Source organism: Squalius cephalus (assembly GCF_949319135.1).
Source record: "Squalius cephalus genome assembly, chromosome: 23".
Classification (NCBI taxonomy): domain Eukaryota; kingdom Metazoa; phylum Chordata; class Actinopteri; order Cypriniformes; family Leuciscidae; genus Squalius; species Squalius cephalus.
The window spans coordinates 9,561,938-9,568,031 of NC_137144.1; positions in this window are offsets into that span (position 1 = coordinate 9,561,938).

The following is a 6,094-nucleotide window of genomic DNA, read 5'->3' on the forward strand; positions in this document are numbered from 1 at the left end:
TCCGTTTTCACAGTCCACATTACAACGCGAAAACTGCGTTTCCAAATGTATCCAGTTTGGACAGCGTTTTCAAAAAGCTTCGTTTTCATTAATAAAAACGCCGCCTCAGACGGAAGGCCAAAGCGGAGAGAAAAAGATTTTTGTTTGAGTTTTGTTTGAATGACATTATATAGATCAGTGGGACAACCTCTGTAAACCCTAACGCTCAAAATAATTAATTGGTTTGAGTAGGACAAACTTAAATTAAACGAATTAGTTCAGTCAAATTAACTTTTATGAGTATTTAGCACTTTCTTTTTCTTTCAAGTTCACATAACTGATATATTTTAAGTAAACTGAACAGTTTCATTGTTTTGAGTTTTATGAAATTATTTATTTTAATTTAGACAAACTTAAGTTTAACTGAAATGGCTGGGATGTCTATTTCCCAGCATGCTTTGCCGAAGGGAGAGTAAATGCTAAAATTAAGTGTAATATAATGTTTTTTTTGTGTGTAAGATTAATGTTAAGTGGGAGATTTAGTAGTGATTAATGTTTTGTTATGCTAATTTAGAAGAATTTCTGTTAATGTTGGCTTTAGGATAGTAACCATCATGGTGACAAGTGGTGCATGCAGCTTGATTTGAGAGCAAATAATCCCTTTATATTGTTGCACTCATACAGCAAGTGCTTCTGTATAACATACTATTGCTAATATGTTAGCAAATTAGCTTTTAAAAGCTAACTAAGTTTATACTAATAAAAGTGTTCACATTGAGATTACATGAAAGTTTTAAGTTAATTGTATGAATTAATGTACTCATACATTTTAATTGTTCTTAACTTGAACTGTTTAAGTACAAAATAAAAATCTGCTAGTTCTGCTTACTTAAACTTTGATTGCAATTGATTGCCTTGAATGGACTTAGTACTATTAACTTTATTTACCCAAGTTATCTTAACAATAATTTTAGTTATTGAGTTACTTGGACACAAATCAAATATTTTTTTATGCTTAAATTGTTTGAGTTAATAAACTTAAATGATTTAAGGCAATCGGTTTCCTCAAACGGTTTGAGTTGAACTAACTCATCAGGTTTATAGAATACCTTAGCAACCACATTGCCATGCCACAGCAACCACCCAGCAACACCCTGGCAACCACCTAGAAGTCAACACTAACACCCATAGCAACCCCAATGCATTAGAAAACAACCTAGTATTAGTGTGGACAGTTGCATTCAACACGATACATTCGATTCTAATAGATCATACATGTCACTCATAAAAAAGTCTGGAAAAGCTTCCCTTGAGATGGATTTGTCACATTATGATTTTACGAGGTAATTTACAGTGCAGCATTTCTAAACTCCTAATTCACATTTGAAGTATTCTGCATATTTCCTGGCTTTGATCATTTACAGCATAAGCACAAGACTCATCAAATCTGCGAATAATTATGCCCCGTTTCTAATATGCATGAAGCTAGAAGCCAGTGCAGAGCTTATATGGTGAAATATTAGTGTTTTTTCCAGCAGTGATCTCTTCCTTATGCAAGGAGCTGTCAGAGGTGGAACAACCCTAGTAATTTCTCTCCCAATGTCTTATTCATCCTCTTTCCCTGCAGTCATGTGCGGTGAGCTTGAGCGTAACTGGGCCGGGTAGGGTGACAGCCAGGTTTTAAATATGTAGCTGTCATCATAGCTTGCGATTATGGCACAAGAGCTCACAGCTGAAAGAGAGAAAGACCGAGCAGGATGGTATGAGATTTTCTTCCTAAGATATAAACGCTCTTATATAGAATGGCCTTTTCCCTTGTACTGTTTGTCTTCCTCGCCGCTTACCGGCGTGACATTACAATAAAATGACCAGACTCAACTGAAATGTCAAGTGGATTAAAAGGAAGGACTTTTCTTTAATGTTGATCTCAATCCAACACCACTGTATCGAATTGTATCACTGAACTGAATGTTTGTGAAACATTCCTGCAAGGCTACCTGAAAAAATATGCGCAAGTGTACCTGGACAAAAGCCGTTTTAAACGCAAAGGGTCGTTACACCATATATTGATTTGAATTAGTTAATAGAAGTTAAATCATAAATAAATTCAATTTATGATTTTATTTTTGAAAGCATTCTCACTTTACAGCATTTTAACACAAGTGCCAGTACTTTTCACAGTACTGTAGCTTTGCAGGAAGGTTTCTTCAAGCATCTCAGAGACGTTCCCGCAGTTCTTCTGGATTTAGTCTGTCTCAGTTTCTTCTCTTTCTTCATGTAATCACAGACGGACTCGATGATGGTGAGATCAGATCATACCGGCTGTTGTCAGACTCCTTGTGCATACTCAAATCTCACTGGATTATTACAATTAATGGCAAAAAGAATGTTTGGAAATGTAAACTGATATTTCCTACTGACACACTACAGCAAAAGATATAAATAACTGACTTAAAACCATTTTTTTTTTGGGGGGGGGGGGGGGGGGGGGGGTATTAACGTGCCTAAGACTTTTGCACAGTACTGTATGTGCGCAGGCGTGTAGTCCTTCCCTACAAGCCAACCCTCAACAAACTACTTGTCTGGCTTTAAAATTTATAATACAGAATTTGTATCACTTCCGTGTAGCCACGCGAACCGGAATTATCCCGACAACGCTTTATATGTAGAGAGGATAAAGGCCGGGACAGAGAACAGCTGGGGCAAATGAACTCATAACCATAGCAACTAACAGGACACAGGTGAACCACATGAGCTAATGAAGGAGGAGTGCCTAGAAACTGAACAATGAACACAGAGGAAGTCCAAACACAAACAGAAACATGACATCAGGCTGGTTAATCACATTCTGCTGTGATTTATGCACTTACAAAATGTTACTATTCAATATTATTATTCATGGTAATATTAACACGTCAATGTTTGATTTTAGAGTCAGGGACAAATATGATAAAGAAAAGTCTTTTTTTAAATGTAGATTAAAACATGTGTCAAGTTTGTGCGATCCAAAAATCTTAATTTAAATGAGTCTTCCTTTTTTTATTATCAAGATAGTTGTATCACCCTGGGAAACTCATTGACCCTTTGGGGACATTTTCATATATTTGTGCATAATAAACACTTCTGGTATTGTGTTGGGTCGCCACTTGATGATCACATCTATTTGACAGCTGTAGTAATACATATTTTGTGCATTTGTAATCGGACTAGTAGCACAGTCACACGTAACCATGTCAATTGGAGTGAATTGGCCAAATCCAATTGAAATTTCATGCGGATTGCAAGGGGTGGTTTAAACCGTTTTTAATCCATTTGATACATGTAAACACTTGATCGAATTGAAAACCGAAACTGGAAATTTATGCGCATATGCGATGACATAAAAATGGCATAATGACGAATGATGCACAGAATGAGCTGTTGTTGTTAAATCCGTGTTGTTATAGGGATATTTTTGGTCCCCTATAAGGAAACAGCTTATAAAGCATACTAAGTGAATATTTTTTGGGGGGAAAATGTAAAAATGCAGAAAGTAGGGTTAGGATTAGTGTAAGGGGATATAATATTCAATTTGTACAGTATAAAAATAATTATATCCATGGAATGTCCTCATATAAACATGAAAACCCAACAAATATTTAATCTGAAATGCTAATAAAAAATAAAACAGAAACATTTTAGTTTAATGTTCATAGTTAATGGGATGAAGTACACATGTGGACCTGAGAAGAACTGATTTCACCATCCACTAAAATCACTGAGACAGCTGATAAAAAGTAAAGTTAGATCAAATATCAGTCAAACATTCTGGTCACACTTTGGATTAGGGTCCAATTCTCACTATTAACTAGCTATTAACTAGTCAAGTCAAGTCATCTTCATTTATATAGCGCTTTTAACAATGTAGATTGTTTCAAAGCAGCTTTACAGAGATAACGTATAATTTAAGGTAAGATTGTTTTGGCTTTATAGTGGTTCTTTAATTGAGTTTTCCCGACGACGCTTTATCTGTAGAGTGGTAAAGGGATTCTCCATAGGGAGAGACTAGTTGGCACTTCAGCACTGCGTTGTCATCAGGTCCAGGCGAAGGTCCTTCATCAGATCTGGATACGGCCTGGATCCGGCAGGCTGCGGGAAAACCTCGGGATAAACAAAGACACTAAAATTAGCGTAGATGCCATTCTTCTCATGATGTAACGAGTACATCAGGATTTATGGGAAGTGTTCCCGGTTCCAGCTGACCTAATCTATGCAGCCTAACACTGAATTATAGAAGTCTATAATGTATTATGTGAATGCTAGGTCAAAGAGATGTGTCTTTAATCTAGCTTTGAACTGACAGAGTGTGTCTGCTTCCTGGACAATGGTAGGAAGATTGTTCCAGAGTTTTGGTGCTAAATAGGAAAAGGATCTACCGCCAGCAGTCGATTTTGATATGCTGGGTATTATCAACTACAACATTTGCCTCAATAAACTCCTAATTACTGCTTATTAATAGTTAGTAAGAAAGTTGTTAAGTTATCGGGTATAGGAGTAAGGGATGTAGAATACTGTTATGCAGAATAAGACATTAATATGTGCTTTATAAACAGCCAATATCCTAGTAATATGCATGCTAATAAGCAACTATTAATAGTGAGAATTGGGCCCTAAATGTCAACAAACTTTTCAGGTTAAAAAAATAGTCAAATACACTCAATTTTACTTCTAACTTTGACACAAAAGAGAGCAGCATGAAGACATGAAAACAATGTTGCACTTGCCACAATTCTGTGATCAGTCTCTGTTTCTCTGAGGAATTCAAGAATCTCAGACAGGAACGCATTGATCTCACAACATGTGACCAGTAAATGCCTTTCCAAACAAACACCTCCGCTCCTGTTTTCCTGTTAGAGATGATGGTATTATCACAGTCAAAACCTTTGGAGAACATGATTACTTTATATTTGGGCTAATTTGATTAAGCTTTTCGCCACAAATAGCACTAGCACTATAATACTCAATGCAGAATTACATACATATACAATTACCCAGAAAACAGTTCGAAAAGGTTTTCTCAAATAAAGTTATCTACAAGTGTTCTTCTAGTAACGTTAATAGAACATTCATTCAAAGTTATCCAGTTTTTAATAATGTTCTCAAAACAAAAACGTTCGTGAAACTTTTTTTTTTCTGAAACGTTTTCGTTGGTAATTAATCTAACATTTTTAAATGATACTACTTGTTTCAGAATGTTCAGAGAACATTCAATATTGTTTGCAAAATGGATTGAAATGTAACATTCGCATAACCAAGAAAAAAAGTTCTTAAAACATTTCAAAAAACGAACAACCGACTGTCTCGAATGAGTCATTGAATCATTAAAAGAACCATTTTGTTCAAAGATGCCGATTCATTCAGGCATGAAACACTGTTGTGGTGTTGCGGAGAGACATTCATGTTCGTGTTTTAACCTCGTTTGGAACTATTCTGACAAAAATGGACAAAGTAAGTAGCAATATTGTGTCTAAAATGTAGGTTAAAATTAAATTCAAATTTATTGAACTGTAACAATCGACAAAATGCAGGAAGAATGACAGACATGGAGCAAATAATCATATATAAATATGGAATCATTATATTTTGTTACATCCCTGGCTGTATGTAGTTCTCTCTCTCTCTCTCTCTCTCTCTCTCTCTCTCTCTCTCTCTCTCTCTCTCTCTCTCTCTCTCTCTCTTTCACTCACTCTCTCTCTCTCTCTCCCTCTCTCTCTCTCTCTCTCTCTCTCTTTGAAATAAATAAATACTACAAAAAAAGTCTAAACATTCAAGTAGACTTGTTCTGTATGCACTTGTCACTATTTTCAAAAATAAAATAGTTTGGATGTTTTTATGACTCCAATATGCGATTAGCAAAATAACACAGAAGGATTTTTAATTTGCATGTTTTTCTGCTTGTTAATCACTTTGGTTAATCCCTCTAATGACCTGCTTAATCATCAAGGGCGTTTGCATACAGTGTTCGTTTTTGAGGTTTGTGAATCTATGAGTGACTGACAATCTTGTCACCTGTCAGTTATTAGACCACGAAGAGTCGTAATAATCCGCTCTGGAGAAAGAAGCTTCACACACGCTT